This window comes from Oxyura jamaicensis, chromosome 17 (assembly GCF_011077185.1).
Source record: "Oxyura jamaicensis isolate SHBP4307 breed ruddy duck chromosome 17, BPBGC_Ojam_1.0, whole genome shotgun sequence".
Lineage (NCBI taxonomy): Eukaryota > Metazoa > Chordata > Aves > Anseriformes > Anatidae > Oxyura > Oxyura jamaicensis.
The window spans coordinates 10,294,856-10,313,580 of NC_048909.1; the positions used below are offsets into that span (position 1 = coordinate 10,294,856).

Here is an 18,725-nt window from a genome sequence, read left to right on the forward strand (position 1 = left end):
TTTGTATCCATGAATTGATGCTCAGTGTGTCAGAAGTACCTGCGACACACACACCTGTTCTTTTCAACATGGCAAAAAAAAACTATGAAGAATACAAATCTAACTAATTCTAACTAACTTACACTTCTGGATTTAAATTTTTAATTCGCATCTGAGTTATGTTGGACTTGTGGGATTGACAAAGTGTGCTGAGAGATGACCTAGCACTGGAGTACTGGGTCGGTGAGGAATCTTCAGTCTCGGACTAGAGGCTGACCTGTTAGGAAAGAAGCACAGCGGCTAAAAGCTGTGGTTTGTGATCGCCAAGTTTTCAGAGTGGGGATGTGCTTCTCCAAATGGTGAACGAGTCTCACCTGAAATACAGAGGAAGCAACTGTTTCATCTCCGTGAGCTGTCCTACTGCAGAAAGCAGATTACTGGGTTGATCGCTTTACAACCACACGCTAAACATTCTAAACAATTTATGCGTTCAAACTGTATGTTTTTCTCTCTCAAAACTTGCTCTCTGCAATGTTCCACAGATCTTGTTTATAACACATTCATCTAAAATTATCTCAGTGCACACAGCACCCTCCTATAGAACAGATGCTATGTAACCTGCAGTTCTGTTTTGATCTCAAATCGACGTGTTTAAGCTACTTGTGTGAATTATAAATTGAAACTAAACTAAGAAAATGAAATTGTTGTGTTTTTTGCCATGATGCTTCCACAGTTCAATAGTTCTGTTCATTTTAGAGTGCCTTTCTGGTGTGACACTTGCAGTTGCTATTTCAGGTTTAATTATTTTTGTATTTAAGGAGTTTCTGAGTTATCTTAAAATAATCTCTAAAAATTAACCTTTCCCAGCTACACTATTGAACTTTTCCTGGGTATCTTCTCAATTTGTTTTTGCACCACTTCTGAATTTAGATGAGATTTATATACAAGAGACATTTTCCGTTGTAATTAGCCTACTTACGTGTCTCCATGCATCTTGAAAGGATGGCTAAGTATCTCAGGAGATTAGCACTTGCATCCCGGGGCCTTTTCATATCTAAATCACTGGTTATCATCCTCAGATAATTATTCCTGTTTATTTACTATTTATATTACAGTAATTCCTAAAGGAATCTCCCAGGTTGGGGCCCAGTGTGCTGGCTGCTGTAGGTGCGTGGATGAGCTGTGTAGGTGCAAAGCCCCCATACTGCTCTGAGCCTTTTGTAGGGAGATTACATTTGGCAGCACTCTGCTAACCCCCTCCGTGCAGAGATGACAGAGGATGGAACCCTGCATCCTTTTGGTTCTAGGACAAGATCCAAGATACCACATTCAGGGAAAGGCAGACCGAGGCCAGGGATTTACTGCTGCTGTCTGTGCAGTGAAAAAGCAGACTTCAAGATCTGGAGCTGCCCGGTTTGGTCCTATGCAAATTCCTGGCTTCACAGGCCCACCAAGATGGGCTTTTATCCTCTTTAGGGTCCATGGAAAAGCCCTCCTTGACGCTGTTTTGGCACTGTTACTTTGTATTTTGAAGCCTTGAAGTATTTCAGTGTTTTACATTCTTAGTTTTTGGTAAGGTGGAGAGAAACCGATTTCCCCTCCCAGGACCTTCTGACTGACAACAGAGCTGGCATCGTTTTCACTGCCCCTCTTTAAAAAATCTTTTGGACAAAACTGTTTCTTTGTAAGAATACTTCACAGATCTTCATAGGAGTGAAAGTGGAAGCCAGAATTGCTTCAAAGCAGAAGCTTCAGATCTGCTTTGGCTTCAGCACCTCACCGTAGGAAAGCCAGGAGTCACAATCACGTCATTAATCAAGGGCAGTAATAAGGAAGCCTTGGACCGAGATGCCCCCAAGCCTGACATACTGCCATTTCTTTGCCTCGTCAGGGCCCTGCGGGTCCCCAAAGTATCCATTCTCCTCCAGCCTGCTGCTTCCTTCTCTAGGTCTACGAGAACCATTTTTCCTGCCTCCTCGTCCCTCCCGCAGCTCCGAGCTGTGGTCCTGGCACTGCTACAGGCTCGTGTCTGCAGGTCGGTGCGAGCAGGTGGGGGAGAAGGGGACTGGGAAGGAGAGGAACACCTGCAGCCCATGGGAGAGCCACACAGCGTGTAACGGTGTTGTGGCCCCAGCTGCTAGCAAGGTGCAACAAACCCGGGAACAAGGAGGCACCTAGCAAGAGCCTGCTGCTGGCACAGAGCAAACAGATGGTGCAGGCAGCCTGAACAGCAAGGGTGTCAGCTTCGGCGGGGCTCCCTGGGCCCGCTGACACGTGCTGCAAGGCCACAGCAAGCTGCGGGGTCAGCAGTCACCTCCAGAGGCGTGCGGCTCTGCCTCCCCGGCACGGCACGCAGAGCAGCCCAGGCTCGGCCTCCTGGCAGGGGGAAGTTAGGAGTTGGAGAGAAGTGATCGGCTCAGGCCTCTGCTTTGCTGGGGTGTGTTCATTCACAGCGCTGTGCCGAGGAGGCAGGGGGACTTGGTGAATGAAAGTGTGGCTGCTGCGCCGATCTGGAAAGGCTGGGCAGAAAACTGCTTTCGCATCGGCACACGGAACTCGAGAGGGCTGTGTCTGGGTGAGCAGGACGTGCGTTTTCCTGGTGGCTATTGTTTAATTAGGCTGTTGCTGATGCTGACACTGTGTTATTTTCTTTGCTCTATCTCCTTTCCTTCTTTATTATTTCCTACTTTGGTTTGATGTTGTTGGTATATAAAATTTAAAGAGCTCTAAATTTTTTTAAAGGCCCCTGAAGGGAACGGTGCATTTTGTGTTAAAGTCATTACATGAACACCTGTGAACTGTTGAGTTTAATTGGGCTACAGCTGCTGGGGAGCGAGCGGGGATTTATTGGTTTGATCGGCTGTCTTCAGGCTGTGGCGTGTTGTCATGTGCTGCCCCTCCAACTCGTCTCTTAAACAGAAGCCACATGTGCACGTCGGCTGGTTACGGGCACCGCGGGGCTGTGGCAGCAGGGCGGGTCGTGTGGCTGTGTGAGGACACGGAGGCAGGCGGCAGAGCACGGGGAGCTGCGTCAGCTGGGGGACGGCAGCTGCCACGGCCAGGCTGCAGCCTGTGCAGGGCCTGCCCAGCGTGTAGATGGTGCTTAGCAGTGAGGGAGCTGCACAGGGCTTCCCGTGAGGAGGGGAGCGGGGCAGAGGATGCTTCCTGGCGTAAATGCAAGGTCCTGCCTGGAACATCGTGTGTCTGCATGGGCAGGGCGGAGGTCGTGTAAGAAACGTCTCTCTTGAGGAAGCAGCCAGTGGAAAGGCAGCAAAGAGGCAGGACGGCTCGGGGTGAACAAGTCCTCTCGCTAAGCAGGTGGATCGTGCCCGGCTAGCTGGTCTCTTCTGCTCTGCAGGGCATGATGGCACGGCACGCAGAGAGAGTGAGGGAGAATGAGGAAGCCTGCACCGTACCAAAGGTCGGTAAAGGCTGAGCAGCCCAGGGACAGACTGTGCTCAGTGCTGCCGTCCCCCCGGGGCAGCAACTCCTTCCTCACCTGGGTGCGTGCAGGGACCACAGGGGCAGGAGGCAGCAGCAGGTGCTGCGGTGCCGGTGAAGGCTGCGTGCGGTGCTTGCCCAGCCGTGGGCACCCTGGAGCTGGTGGCTGTGCCCATCCCTTGCTGGGGACAGCCACCCTTCTTGGGGAGCACATCAATGAGCCAAGAGCCTGCCCCTGCTCTCTGCAAGTCGCCTGCGACTTGCGCCTTCGTCCAAGTGTCCAGAGCCTCCCCAGGCTCCCTGGGAGCCCACCAGCACGAGCCTCAGCCCTGTTGTTGCGAGTCGCCTCACCGTGTGGCTGTGAGGGATGTGGATGTGGACGGAAATGTCTCTGCGCTGCGCCTCGGGGTAGGGGGGAGGGTAAGAAAATTCCTTTTGATTCCTTTTTTTTCTGTTGTTTTCACACCATTAGGGAATAATTAACCTCCTTAGTGAAAGCATGTCTCCTTTGCACCTGAGTAGGAAAACCTTAAAATATACATACAATATTTTTAACACTAAGCTTAAATTATGCAGTTGCTGCATTTTGATGATAAATATGCAGATGAGAAGATTTCTGCCTCTTTTATCTTGTGGTTCTAACTCTGTCTAAAAACAGATTGTTGCAGTCACCCAAATTCTGAGAAAAACAGCCTTTTGTGCATTGAAAAGCCAAAACAAGCAAGTCTGATGATCAGATCTCTTCCTGGCTGGCGTACGTCTGCCATGCTAGGGAAGGAATCACTTGTCTTTCTTGGTGATGGCAGTTGGTGCCATCAATTCCTGTCAGCTGGGAAGAGGGATGGGAAGCCAAATTCATACACTGGTGATTAATTCTGGAAGCTCACGGGAAGAGAGACATTGTGAATACCTCTGGAAAGCTCTGAGGCTGCAGCAGAATAGGCAGGGTAGGTGGATTCAATCCAGACCTGCTTGGATAATTCTCACCTCTCCGTGTCCCGGGGACAGCCTGGAGCAGGGTTGCGCTCAGACCAGCCCTCGGCTGCAGATGTTCAGGCCAGGCTGACGTAAGACGGGTGGGTTGTGGGTGCTGAGAAGGCTGCAGAGCGCAATGGGCAGCAGTGCTCGTCCCGTGTCCGTGCTTACTGCCCACCTTCAGCTTTGGAGGCGATGCCTCCACTGGAGGCCACGAGTTCTTTGGACAGTTCGAGGAGGGGCACGGTGTGAGAAACTGCCTGGTGTGCTCCCACCACTTCTTCTCCCCTCGTCTCTGTCTTATTCTCATATATCCATGCCTACCATCATTGTGTCTCCAAAGCACAGTTCTCTATTGCCCTGGCTGTTGCAAGCGGGCTGCCCGTTGACCCCTGTGCCCTTTACAGTGTCTGCTGAATGTGCGAGGTCAGGAAGCAAAGCTCCTGGGGGAGTCAGGCAGCCTCTCAGCTACACAGACAGCAACTCCTTGTGCCTGCCTAGCAATCTGAAGCGTGTATCTGCCAAACAGCTCTTGAGCTTTGCTTTAAAAAAGAAAAAAAAAAAGACGATTGCAGAGTTCACCTCTTCAGGCAGCGGCTGGGTGCCAGCTGAACACAGCAGTGCCCACACTGCCCAAAGGGCAGGGACCTGGGGTCCTCATGCTCACCTGATTCCTGAAGTAGCCATCATGAGAAGATGGGTTTCTCTTAAGCTTTGTCTCTTTTTTTGTAACTTTTATGGGTGTTTGCAAGGTCACTGCCTCCCAAATACATATTCCAAAGCTCAATTTCTGGATCGTTACTGAGCAGAGCAGTCAGCACACCAAAGCAGTTTCTGGTTGGACAGATGCTGTGTTTTTATGCTTTTTGGTCTTTCTGGGCTTCACAGCATCCTTCCTAGTGCTGCAAATGACAAGCAAGAGCAAGTTGTTTGTCACCGGCCATTTGCCTTTTCCTGAGCGAGCTCTGTCGTTAAGGCTGTTCTTGGACTGGCCCCGGCGCTGTGCTCTGAGTGATGCGCACGGGCCAGAGCAGGTACGGCAGCGAGAGCCCACCCCCTGTCCACATCTTCCTCTTTCCCTGTCTGGTAAACTCACTGCGTGTCTCTGACAGATTGTAAAATGAGGGTAAGAAGTATGGCAGAGTGTAATTACTAATCCTGAGCAGATCTGCAGTTAAAGGCTCCTAGTCACCTCCCCAGAGCGCTGCAAAGCCCGATGCCCCTCTCTGGACACGTGTCAGGTTAGTGCTGCACACACCGCTTCAAGCCTTACGTCTAATCCGGCTGGTAGTGCAGGAGCTACAAAGTTTGGAGATACCACGATTTACATAGAAGATGGCCTCTGGTGGGAGTTAATTGGCCTCAAATTACCTCTGCAGAACCCCCCCACCGTAAAGTAGCAGTTTGCAAGTGAACGGCTTTAAATCAAAGAACTGCAAAACGAAATAACGCTGCCTACAAGGATTGTGAAACTTCGTTCCCAGACAGTGTAACTTCTCATTTGACCTGTACATATCCCGCAGTCAAACATGAAGGGCTTTGGACTCTAATTCCATCGGTGGGAACGTGATCCCTTGGCTAGTTTGCAGCTGTTCAGCACGCTCTCAAGATACCCTGGAATTTCCAAGTTCAATTGAACAAGGCAGTGAAAAGTGTGAAGGGTTGTAATATCGATCTATGAAGATTACGGTGTTCGTAGGTAAATAAACACTCCCATGTTATGTTTTCTTGCACAAAGGGCACAACAGAACATACTTTTTATTTTAGGCTGAGGAAAACCGTAGTGAGAAAGAACAGAAGGCAAGTCCCCATGACAGCACGGCGTGTGTCTGCGCATGCATGTCAGTCAGTCTTTCGCAAATGGTTGCAGACGCTCCGAAAACAAAAGTAGTTGTTGAGCTCTGCACACGGGAGAGTTCTAACATCGTACAGATGCAGTCCATGGAAAATAACAGGCCCTTGAGGCTTGGCTGCATAATCCGTACAGCCTCACGCCTAAAAATATATTTTCTGATCTCCTCCAGAGACACCCTCCCCCCCCCATTTTCGGCTGTTGAGTAATGAGGGTGAGTCAGCCACATTAGGGCTCCTATTCATCCTGCTTCATTGTGCTGAAGCAGGCAGCAGCTACTGGAATTGTGCAGCCCATCTCTGCGCTAACTCAATAGCGCTGCTTATTTCTCCATCTCTTTTTAAAGACTGTGCAGAAGTAAACCTGCTGGGGTTGTGCATTAGTTTTCCTTTCACTCCGTAAGCTGTTCCTTTCCCAAGGAGCCCAGCACCTTGCTGCTGGCGGCTCATATAGGCAGTATAAAGTAGAACTCAATCTGCAGCTGTAAAAATGGTTTTCTAGTATTTTCTTGATTAAAGAGTTCTCTCCAAGGAGTGATGGTCCTAGAGGCATCTTTCTTTAGGGGCCTGTGAATGGTAATTCCTCTTCTTGGCACCCGGATCTGGTATCTCCTGCTATGTGTCATGAGTCCAGCATGCTTGGCATTTTCCAAGTTCTGTTTGAATTGAAGTGGTATTTCTGCAGCTGCATCATGTGAACATCAACATTAAATGGTTGTTCTGGGATTAATAGTTCTTTCTGTACCTTTTGGACTGTAGCTTCCTTTTGCAGGAGGGGCAGGAAATCACATCCTGTGCCTTACATTCACAGCCTTGGCTCGCTCCCAGAGGAGAGCAGAATTTGGTGCTGCTGATGCTCGCGGCCTGCTTGGGTTCAGGGCACCGGGCACGAGCTGTCTGCTGGAGGGGGTGGGCGTCCCCGCGCTCGTGGGAGAGACGGCGTTTCGCCTCAGCTCTGCCAACTTCAGTCCAGCAGTGGCTCTTGGTGCAGGGACGGCATTTCCTAAACGCCAGCGAGTGTGGAGCACGGCCAGCTGGGCCACAGCCAGGGGCACAGCTCTCCCGCAGCCCCCGTCCAGGCAGAAGCGTGCACGAGCTGCGCCACACAGGTGTGGAGAGCACGGTGCTGCCCACCGGCCGTGCCGTGCTTCCTGCCACCGCTGCTGCTGCAGGACTTCTGGGCGGCAGGAGCCTGCACAGAGCTGAGAAAAGCCGCAGGTAGCGGGGCTGCCTGTCAGACGGGGCTATAGCTGCACATTAGCATCCTTCTGACATGAAGCTTGGCATATATTCATGTCTTGTTGGCCTCCAGAGCTGAAACTGTGAACTGAAGAGACTCCTCTTGGTATTTGTTGCTCAAGAGACTGTGAACGTTTCCTCACTCTCACCATTGCTACTTGTCACGTTAGCGAGGCCCCACAGGCTCATGCAAAGCCTCGGGGACACAAACCCTCCCCTCGTGAAGCACGATGTCTGTGCCTCTCCAACGGCTGCTCCTTGCCTGTAGGTCTCAGCTTTTCTCGTAATCTGCTGCTGACACAAGCCTGTGTCTCAGTGGGTGTGGATGAGCTAGATGTTGTGTTTGCTTGGCAGACCCACGGTGGGGTATGAGGGAGCTCCGTTGCTGTTGCTCCCAAAGTGTTACTTGGAAGCAGGAGAGGTACAAGGTGGAGAGACCCGAAAGACAGAGAGCTTAGCAAGAGACCATGTCAGGAGCTCCAGGTGAGGGCTGTTTGCCCTCTGCAGAACAGCGGAGCATGCAGAACACTACGAACAGCCGGCATTCGGATGGCGGCGTGCGCTCTTAGATTAACCTGATGAAATGCAACAGGATAGAGAGGAAATGAAAGAGTTTGTACAAACTATAGGGGCAACATATGGCAGACTGGGGATGGGGAGACCTTGGAGAGCAGTTCGTGGCCGCAGAGATACTCAGCCTGTTTTACAGCACAGCTGCTCCGAACAAAAGAGCCTGTCTGGAGCGCTCGTGTGTTAGTTAATGCTGGTGACAGGAAGTTTGGAAAATGTCTGAAATATTGCTCATTAAATGGGCAAGTGCAGTGCTCAGGTTTGAAACATACTGATCAAATATGTTGGTCATAACGGACATGCTTATGAGATGTGTCAACGATTTAACAGAGTGGGTGCGAAAGCAGGGAAACAGTGGAACCAGAAGGCTCCAAAGGGAGCAGTGTGTTGCAGATTAAGGTTGCCCAGTACCCTTTCAGGAGAAATTTGTCCAGCTTGTCTAAATATGTGGAACTGAAAAAGGCAGAGCAGAGAGCGTGTATGGATCAGCCTTCCAAACGGACCTATGGGTGCCTCAGCTTGGGTCTTTGCAGGGAGTCGCTGAAAATCTCTTTTCTGGAGCTGAAGCTCCCAGCCGCCAGGAGCAGGTGGGCACTGTGCTCACCAGCAAGGAGCACCCCGACCTGGGCGGTCAGCCCATCTGATGGGGCTCAGAACTGGTGGTGCAAAACTTATCAGTAAGTCATGTGAGAGGGTAATCTGGGAAATGATACTGAGAGCTCTGATGAGTGGCTCTGCAGACACACAAGCAGGGATCCTCAGGATCCTGTAGTTGTATGTTTAGGCTGGGATTGCTCAGGGACGTGGAGCAGTATCATCAGCCAGGTAAATCATTTCCCTAATGCTTGCAGGACTGTGAGTTTATTATTCTTGCTTGGCATTCTTAAAGTAAGTGTGGATGGAAAGGATATTTGGGTCTGGGGACGCAGCAACTGCTGCTGCTCTGCGTACAGCAGGCATTGCTGCTGTACCGGGGTAATGAACTGCTGAACGTGCTGTAAAAGGGAGAACTGTTCTGATCAACTCTTTGCTAGGAAAGTTAGGTGCCCGAGAGTTTGTCTTGCCCTGTACGATAGCGTGTTTACATCAGTGGCAGGCTGTACCTTGGGCACTACACAAAAACGGATCTGTTTCCTATTCTTCTTGCAGTGAGGGGTGATTCCACCTTTAGCGGTCGGTAGGTGTGGGGCTTTCTGTAGGATGGCCATCACTCTGCTGCCCACATGTTTCTGCAGACGCACGGCGATGTTGAACGCTCAGGCTCTGGGTGCGGAGGCAGGGAGCTACCTCAGCATCTTTGCTGAAATTTTGGCTTGGCGTGACCCAGTTTTTTTCAGAACACATGCATGTGCCAATGCCCAGAGCTGGGACTCCAGCTGCTGGAAAGGACCCCTACTCTGAAAAGTTATCAGCATGTAAGGAGCGCGGGCTGCTTCACCCAGACTGGCTTTGATCTTTGCTCAAGAACTGTTTTGGGATAATAACAAGCTGAGATAAAATACAAATGGCCACTTTGCGAGACAAACATGATTGCTTCTGTAGAGCTCTGGCTACTGTGCAATTCATTCCTTTTCACAGACATGCAGCTAATATGTAAGAGTCATTTGCAAGGTACTCCTCATTTACATGGTGGCCCCACCTTTCCTGCAGCCCCCACTGAAAAAGCTAGATTGGCTGGAGGCTTACAGGGCTAACAATGAATAATACATCATCTGCAATCTGGGCTCCCTTAGCCGTGTTATTTGCAGGCTGCAGTTTTTTTCTGGCTTAAGCAATAGCTGTTTTAGTAGATGTGCAGGAATTTTGTTTTGTCCCTCCCACCATAGCTGTGCCCGGGACGTTTGGAAGTGCCCTTAAATACACGGGGGTTGCTTACCGCGGGTGGAAGCTCACCCCTTATTGCTCCCTGCGTGCAGGGTAGTGATGGGACAGAAACAGATGAAGAAGCTGAACTCGGTGAAGGAGCCAGCCGTGTCTGTCCGCTTTTTAAACCACGTTGGCTTTTTGCACCCTCGATTTTGCAGTGTCTGGGGAGTCCCTTACGGTCAACGGTGTTCGGTTTTGGCTGTGAGTTTGCCATCTAGTGGCTACTACGCTTGCTAATGAAGCCCCGGGAAGCCCCCGCTAAGGGCGGTGGTCCCGAAGCCCCCTCCCGTTGCCCCCAGCAGCGGCAGGCAGCACAGCGCCCGCCGCACACCGCTCCCTGCCTCCATCGCCTGCTGCGCTGGGTGCTGCTCCCCGCGACGCTGCCCTCGGCCGCGCGGCCACTTGACGTTTGAGCTTTGCTTACAGGTGAAGCAAGCTGTCCCAGGCTGAAGTGTGCCAGCCTGGAGTTTGGAAGCATTTGTGTCAAAAATGCTCCAGAAATAGGAGCCAGCTTCATAACACAGGCCTGCGGTGCAAGAGCTGAGGCACGGAGGTTTTCTTCCCAGCCTTAGCAGTGTCTCAGCCTGGCTGCATTTTCCTGAAGCGGAACCAAATTCTCTGGGCTGTACGTACTCAGCACATGGTTATGGTCCTGGTCATTTTTCTCTGTTTTAACCTGGCTTTAAGAATGAGCGTAAAGCTTCTGTGTCGGTGTCCTGCCCGAGGAAGCACTCCTCAGGTGGGTGCTGTGGTGTGCGCCCGGGTGTGCGCAGCGGTGAGGAGGGCCCGATCCCCAGGCCCTTCCGCAGGGCCAGGCTGCACGAGGTCCCTCACTCGGGGCAGCCGTTGCTTTCAGAGATCATCCCGTGACGGAGCATAGGTACTCAGGTGGGAACAGGGAGGAGCAAAGAACCAATACGAATGCAGGTAGGTAGGAGAGCATTGGCGCAACTCCCTCTGCCTCTTTCCCCCCGTGGGTTTTACAGGAGTCGTGCTTGCTTGTGTTTGCTGTCCCAGGTACCAGAAGAAATGATGTGCTGCTCTCTGCGCGTCTGCTTTGTGCCTGACTTTCTCTTCCATGATCTCATGTATGAATCAAAGCTTGCCTACAGGTGGTGATCGAGCCCCAAAAGGCTTATCACTTACCAAGCAACCGTCTGCAATTATTTGTTTGTCCTCTGTAGCCAGCTTAGTTACTTATTGATATCTAATGTTTGTCTCACCATGTTATAATGAAAAGGAAGAGATAAAAGCCCCGTTCTTGCTTGAAGTGCCAAATTAGCTAAGGATGGTGACACTGCTACTGTTCTCTCATGTGCTCGGATAGAAAGGCACAAACCGCTGCTCTTTATAGGCAGGGGTAGCTTGTTATCCTGGGACAAGACTGTTTCTAATGCATGAACTGTGAGCCAGAAGCATCTGAAATATTTACTAGACAGTTAAAATACAGGGGATGCTGCCTTGCCAGATCAGGCATCCCACCAGGAATCAGCATGAAGGCAACGTTTCCTCCAGGGTAGCTGCAGCGGAGCCTAAAGCAAGCAGCAAGGCCAAGGGTTTGCTTTCAGGAGATAGTCCTAAAGCTCTTGTAAAACCTCCTGAAAGAGAAATGCCTCTCCTCTGATCCGAGGCAGCACGGGCTCTGCGGAGTGAGTGCAGAGGCCCAAAGGGCACGGAGATGTCAGCGCCCGCTCGTGCCAGCAGCCTGTGCTGTGTGGAGCTGCAGCCGCGGTACGAGGGACACCGCATCTCAGCACCTCTGGGGGCCTCTGGGCCCTCCCTCCTGGTCATGGCCCTTCAGCAGCAATTTTCCTTTGGAGGATGAGAAAAGAGCCTGCCAGGGCCATGAACCTCTAACTGCCCTGTGGCACCGGGCAGTGGGAAGGCGGTTTGGGCACCCTCAAGGTCTCTGTCGTGAGCTGGCTGCTTGGGAATGGTTTGCTGCTGGGAGGGGATCTCGCTGCTCTGCGGTCCGCAGCAGGACATCGGTTTTTGACAAAATAGTTAACGTCTGCTCTTTTTAGCAGCAACGTTAAAGCGAATATCCTTGAGATAGCAACTTGGACCATGTGCTTCCTTTTCCTTGCCTTCCCCTGCAGCAAAAAGAAACAGCTGTTGAAATATTTTTAGTTATAATCTGGTGGACATGAAAAGACCCATGTGCCTGCACACGCACTTTGCTGCCTTTATGGCTGGCTGTGCCTCCAGCCAGACCACCTAGTGCTGGGAGCCCACCAGCCGGCCGCAGGGCAGGGCTGCTCGGGGTTAGCACTGCTGCCAGCACGCCTTGGGCTCACCCCGGCAGCAGCAAGGGGTCACTCAGGAGCTGCCTGCAGCTCCCCAGGATGGTACGGGCAAAGCCAGCAGCGAGGTGCTGGAGCCTGCGGCTCCCGTGGCACCTCTGCCCGCTGCTCTCTTGTCCAGCCCCAGCCGTTTGGCAGGGCCGCCGCCGCGTCCTGGCGTGCTGTTCGCACAAGTTTCTCATTTGGGTCCAGCTGCAAATCAGGGCTTACAGCCCCCGGGGATTTTTTGTGTGTGAGTGGGTGCGTTAAATTGCTGTAAAGTGATGTCCACAGACATTCTAAGCAGACCACAGCACTTTGATGGAAGCCAGGGTTTGAATCAAAACCACCTCATTTCCCCCCAAACCCTGTCGCCCCCTCAGACTTGTCTGGATCCCATCAGAAATGTGTTAATCAGAGAGAAATGACATATATCTCTACTCTGAGGTACGTATAAATTTAGCGTGACGTGGCGAGAGACCCAGTGCTCCACGCTCACAGAAGGCTGTGCTTCTGGCAGCCCGGGGAGCTTTGAGCCTCTCTGTAATGCCTGGGGGGGCCCTGGCGATAACCTCCAGCAGCGGCTCCTGCGGCTTCCCAGCCCTGAAGCTGTGCCCTTAGTGGGCGTTACGTTTCTTTTGCTTGGCTTTGTTTTGTGAAAGCAATAGTTGGTGCTTCAGTCAGGAGGCAAAACTCAACTTTTTCTTTTCCCCTGGCAAGAGGAGTGATAACGGAAAGCAGTTCTCCAAACTTCCTTAGGCGTGGTGTGGTCACTCGCTGGGGGCTGTTTTGTACAGAAGGCACGGCCAGTTGTATGATTGCATGTAGTAGTCGAAACCTGGTCTGAGAGATGTGCGGAGCTGCCAGCCGTGGAAGGACATCCTTCTCCAAAGCCTGGGGCAGAGGCGGAGGAAGGATTGCTCGCTGCCTGTCCCGAGCTGTTCCCGAGGCAGGACTGCTCTTGGGAATCAGGCACCCAAACCAGGGATTCCTGGAAGAGAGCTCGCTGGTGTCCTGTTGGTAACGTGACTAAGTCCTGCAGTATTTAGTGGGGCTTTTCTTCCAGATGTTGAAAGAAATGAGTATTTGTGCAATTTAAGCTCTCGTTTTAGAAAACATTTCTAATCTTTGTGGTCATGTGAGAACTTTTAAAACATGACATGAATGCAGCCTACGGGCTCGGAGAAAGGAAAGCAATGGAAAAGAAATCAAAGTGGCTCTTCTTTATCCCTTGGTTGCGTTGGGGAGGAGGAAGAGTCATTTTTTAGCACGTGAAACCCCAGTGCCCGTGGTGATTGCCCCGTTCCTGTGAGCTTGTACGCGGCGATGAAATGAGCTGCGCCCAGCTGCTGCCCAGGGGCTGTGGCACTGAGCTGCCCTCGCTGGGGGGCGGGAGGCACCAGCGGTGTTCGGGGAGAGGTGGGAGAAGAAAGCAGGAGCAGGAGCTGCCCTGGTCTCGCTTCTGGGGCCTGGGGTGGTGCTGGGTGGACGTCCCCAGCTGGGGGACAGTGCCCATAACCCCGCGGCCACCCCGCGGCCTGGCGGGCAGCCCCTGCACGGGCTGCTCCTGCTCATCTACCGAGCCTCCTGCTCAGTGTGCCTGATGCATTCAGGGAACAGACACTTGGAAGTAATTCTCATGGTAGTTTTAGATTCAGGTCTCTCATTTTATTTGGCCTGCATTAGTCAGAATTACCTTGCCTTCTGAGGCAGACGGAACAGAGACAGGTACATGGGCAGAGCGAGCTGTTTAAGTTAGCGCCCAGGTCGCTTGTTCGGTGCCAGCTCTCCATAGAACTGAGAGATGGAAAAATCCCGCTGGGCTGGTGTCATCAGGACAGCTAAGCAGATGGTGAGAAGAGGGAGGTGGAGGCTTCGTTTCTGCTCTGTTTGCAGTCAGGGTCAGGAGCACAATGTTTTCCCTCCCCTTGGGCCTTCGTGGCAGCGCAGGCTGCATGCACCCCGCTCTCCTAGCAGGGGGCCCTGGCTGTAGAGGCAGCAGGGGTCCTTGGAGGACCCGGCTGGGGGCTCTGAGAAAGGTCCTGGCCAGCCCGGAGTTGACGGAGCATTTTAAGATGTAGTTTCCAGAATCGTCAACTTCTGCTTTAATTCTTGGAGCTCACAGTTTTAACTTTTAAAACTCTGCCACTTTATTATCTCCACCTCTGAGATCGCTGTTATCCCTGTTGTGCAATTACTGTGGATCAGAGTTGAATCTATTTTTACCCTCTTGTTTTTCCCTTCAGTCTGCAATGCCTCTGGGAGTGAATTCTGGGAAGAATCTGCTTTGGTTTTAAGCTGTATGGTGCCGCCTCCTCTCCCATTATCACTCTCCGGTTTCAATGGCCCCATTGTGCTGTCTGTACTGGCACTTCGCTTGGTTTGAAGCGTGGGGAAGAAGTTGCTCCATCCCTCTAGTTTGCTTCTGTCACTTAATGGCTCTGACCTTCTGCCCGGGAGCTCTTTGAGAGCGGTGGCTATTCCTCCTGCCCGCACACCTGAGCGAGCTGCCGCTGCCTTCCTGCCTCCCGGGGCTCCTGCCCTTGTGCTGCTCGGCCGGCTCTGCCTTCCTCCCGTGCTGTCGTGGCTGAGAGCAGTCTCTTCGTGGCTCCTGTGTCTTTAGCTCCTCGGCACGCGAGATTTCTGTCAGGACTTTTTCCTTGTGAGACTGTTGGCTTCCGCCAATGGTTGAGAAAGAACATGAAAAAAATTCTGATGATGCAAAAAACGTTGTGGAGTAGAATTATTTTAATGTAATTACTTTCTGACTGCATTAAACCCTTTCCATTGTGCATTTCTCAGGCCTTATTGAATCCCGGCCAATTTCCTTCAGCTTTGTCTCATTTCCCTTCAAAGTCGGCTTTTCTCAGCTCCGAGATATTTGTGTTGCTGCCCTTGCTGCAAACCCTCATCTGCATTTCAAACCTGGTGAGAGATTACCATCCTGTATCTTAGGTATCTCTGTAGTCACTTAGTGCACCTGGCTCGCATCCAGCCCTTGGATGCGGAGCTCCCTCTGATCTGGCTGACAGCGCGAGGCAGCTGCTCTCCTGTACTATCCCCAGGAGCGCAGCCCCTTCCGTAAGTGTCCTGTTGTTTCCCAAACGAAGCAAAATCCCCCTGGACCACACTGCTTGCCCCGCTGACAGACCTCCCAAGTATTTTCCCTTTCCTCGCCCAGCTATCGGTCATGCTGCTCCGTCCTTTCTCCGGACGCCGACAGCTGGCACCCAGCGGGGCTGCGGGTGGCGCGCGGTCGGGTGCTTGGGTGCCTCCGATGAACGTCGAGGATCCCGACGTGAGCACTTGGTAATGAGCTGCAGCTCTAGCAGAAGTCTCGCGAACATAATGGGGACAGTATTCACTTGAAATTTGTTTTGAACATTCATGACATTTTTTTCTTAGTTTACTCAGTTCTGTTGCTTTTCCCTGCATCTTATTTATTTTGGACTGTGAAACTATGCTAGTTATTTTCGCTTTTTCTGGTTTGTTTTGAATAAATTTCATTTTACTGTTCTGCAGACAGAATGACACCGCAGGCTGTCAACTTCACTTCCCGGACATATTGTTTTATTAATGCTCTTTAAAACTTCTACTTTTTATCAGTTGTACTTTACAAAACTTGGATTTGGAGCTTACCGCCCCCCTTCCAACACAGGGTATTCGTTGCTTGGGACCAGTGCGCGCTGTGTGGAAGCGAGGGGTGGGACTGCAGGGGAGAGCCTCCGGTACCTGCTGAGGGCACGGATCCTGCTCGGCTCTCGCAGCGCTGAGCTCTTCCCGGACGGCCCCTGGAGGACTCTCCTCTCCGCCTCCCTCGAAGCACCGTTCCTGCGCTGGTCAGGTTCGTGCCCCACATTCGCGCCGTTTCAAGCGGCAGCGCCCCATCCCCCTGAGGTTGTCTCAAAGCCATTCTCCATCCAGCAGCGCCGGCCCACGTGATGGGTGAATCCAGGTCAGAGAGCACGGTCCCTTCACATCTGCTCGATGCTTGCTGCTGACATTTTCATTCAGCCCGCCTGTACTGGGCAGCGATGGAGGTCTATGAAGGGGGGACAGAAACATCTTTCTGCTGGGGGAGGACAATGGCAGGACCTCCCAGTAACTGCAGCTGTGTCGGGGCTCTGAATACAACGGGCCACTCTTGGCAGTGCTACTGAGGTCTGGCCCTTGGAAAGCAGCACTGTGATTCAGCTGTCACTCAGCTCCCAGCAAAGGGAGCTTTGAAAAGGCGCCTCTGCTGCTCTCCTGGAGTAGCAAATATTTCCTAGGCCTCTGCTGCTGAATGGGAGAGATTGCCATTGTCCTTCGTCCCCTCTCAGGCTTGCTGGGCTTGCTCTAAATGGGCCTTTTGCAAGGGAACAATAAGCCCAGCGAAGGGTCCAGGTTGCACATGTCTGAGCAGTGAGAACACTCGAGCACTTGTTCATTGGCTCCCGTGATGTGAAAGGCTGCGCTGCCGAGAGCAGGTTTATTTTCCAGCCACAGCTGTGGGTTTGTTTTCTCTCGCAGGTTGTGCTGCTCTGGGTGTACATCTGCATGTTTCACCTCATTTCCTAGAAAATGTCTTTGCCCCAAGATTTCCTTTGGCCTCAGAAATCTGTTTCCTTTTGTCGCTGGAGCTGTGATGTTGCAGTGAAACCACAAGCCAGGTGGGACCAGCCGCTTTCACATCTCTGCTGTGACAAACCGGGCTTTGACTGAGTGTCCCCAGACTTGCATCGCCTCGTGGGTTTGTGGCAAGCCTCACGCACCTCTCTGAGCCAGACCCAGGGAGAAGCCATGGCTCCGGCTGAGGTTCACAACGATTTGGGGGTTAATTCTGGTGGAAGATGTTCCTCAGTAATCTAAATGGAGGCAAAAGGAAAAATTCTCTGGGGCACAGGACATTTTCTAGTTTTCCTCAGACCTCCTCACGAAACTTTCAGCATCACAGGATTGGATGCTGCTTTCTGAATATGACTGATGTCATTCCTCTTCTCTTCCTTCCCTGGCTGGAATGTTTTTTGTGAGTACATCATCGATTACCGGGCACGTAGAAGTATACTGAAGCTTTTATTTAATGGGAGGAAAGATCAGGTCCTACTGAGAAAGAACTGGGTTCAGTCCCTCACTGGAAGAAGGGTAAATATGCTGTTCAGTGGAATAGAGTAAAAACTTATGGAGAGACAAATATGAACACCTCCAGTTACAATCTTCTCATCTGAAAACCAGAAAAGGAGCCCTAATGGTCTTTGGAACACTTCAAAAAAAATCAGTTAGTTTTTAAACCCCACGCAGATCCCAAGTATCTAATAATGAATTCATGTCCTCCACCTGCAACTCACTTTTTTAGGGGGTCCGACAACAATGACGCCTCTCGAAGTGATGTAAGGCCAAGGAGCAGTTCAGTGACTCAGAGCCTTGCTCCCCTAGAGTGCGGCTGACACGGTTTGCTTTGTTTTTCTGACATCGCATGTATAGAGAACAGAGCACTTTGCAGTACGCGTGGCCTCTGCTTACATACGCCTAGGAATTAATGCCAGCTTTTATTTTAAAATGCTATCAGAAAAATGAGTTCTTTGTTCAGCTCTGTCGTCTGATTTTCCTCCCGCGCTGGTCTTGCTCTGGTGCAGTTTGCACTGGGGCTTTTCCGGATTTAGGAATGTGAAAGGCCAAGCGATGGCTCCTTTGCACGGCACCCAAGGGCAGCCTGTCGCGAAAAGAAGTTTGCAAAAAGGAGGTGACCTCAGCTGCGAGTCCGGGGCTTTGCGCTGTGCCCTGTCCTCCAGACGCCAGTGAGGAAAATCTCTTTGGAAGTTTCTGCCTTGCTCATCCCATTTACCGAAACTAAATTTCAGGAAGCTAATCGGGCAGAGAGTGCAAAGGATGAAATGTTAGAAATCAAATTAATGAAGCTGGATCACCAATTTGCGACCTAGAAGACTATTAGGAGTGGTCAGAATTAATTAACTCTCCTTTGCAATGCTTCAGAGGAAGGCAGCGAGCTAGGCACAGAGACGCAGAGGACATCGATGGGATCTGACTACCTGGAGCCCTGTGAAGAAACGCAGCGAGGCTGCTCTCCGGCCGAGCCTGGGCTCCGGGGGCTGCTCGTGAGACACGGCCAGCAGCAGCAGGAGGGAGAGTTGCCATGCTCCCGTCTCGTGGCCTGCCCGCATGCAGGGCTGGGCTCCATCTCCCGGTGCCGCAGCCATCACCAGACACAGAGAAGCTCTGACACAGTGTCTTGCTGATATTTTGCTGAATTAATCAGAACCAGGTCCGGGCCCTAAGCTCTTCCAGGGAAAGATGACACACGTGTCCAGCTGTAGCTCCTTTCCTTTCAAAGGTCAGGGTTTTAGACAGCTCTGTCTGGTCGTTGCCAAAATAGGTCAGTTGTTTGGGGTGCTCGGTGCTAGGAAGGCAGCGTATCAATGGATTTGAAGTGAATGTGGAAGGCGATACCCACTTGAGTCATTCTGGAGAACTTTGAGGAAAATGAGGATGTTCCTCACCATTCTTTTTGGGGCAAATATGGAA

At 51.6% G+C, this 18,725-nt stretch overlaps 1 long non-coding RNA gene across 1 annotated transcript; it reads left to right on the forward strand.

The window, feature by feature from the left end:
- The first annotated feature begins 2,858 nt into the window (after positions 1-2,858).
- On the forward strand, positions 2,859-18,380 carry LOC118175350. Its single transcript, XR_004754953.1, has 3 exons — positions 2,859-3,009; positions 3,919-3,921; positions 18,369-18,380. It is a non-coding gene; the product is annotated as an uncharacterized LOC118175350 (long non-coding RNA).
- The last annotated feature ends 345 nt before the right edge of the window (positions 18,381-18,725 follow it).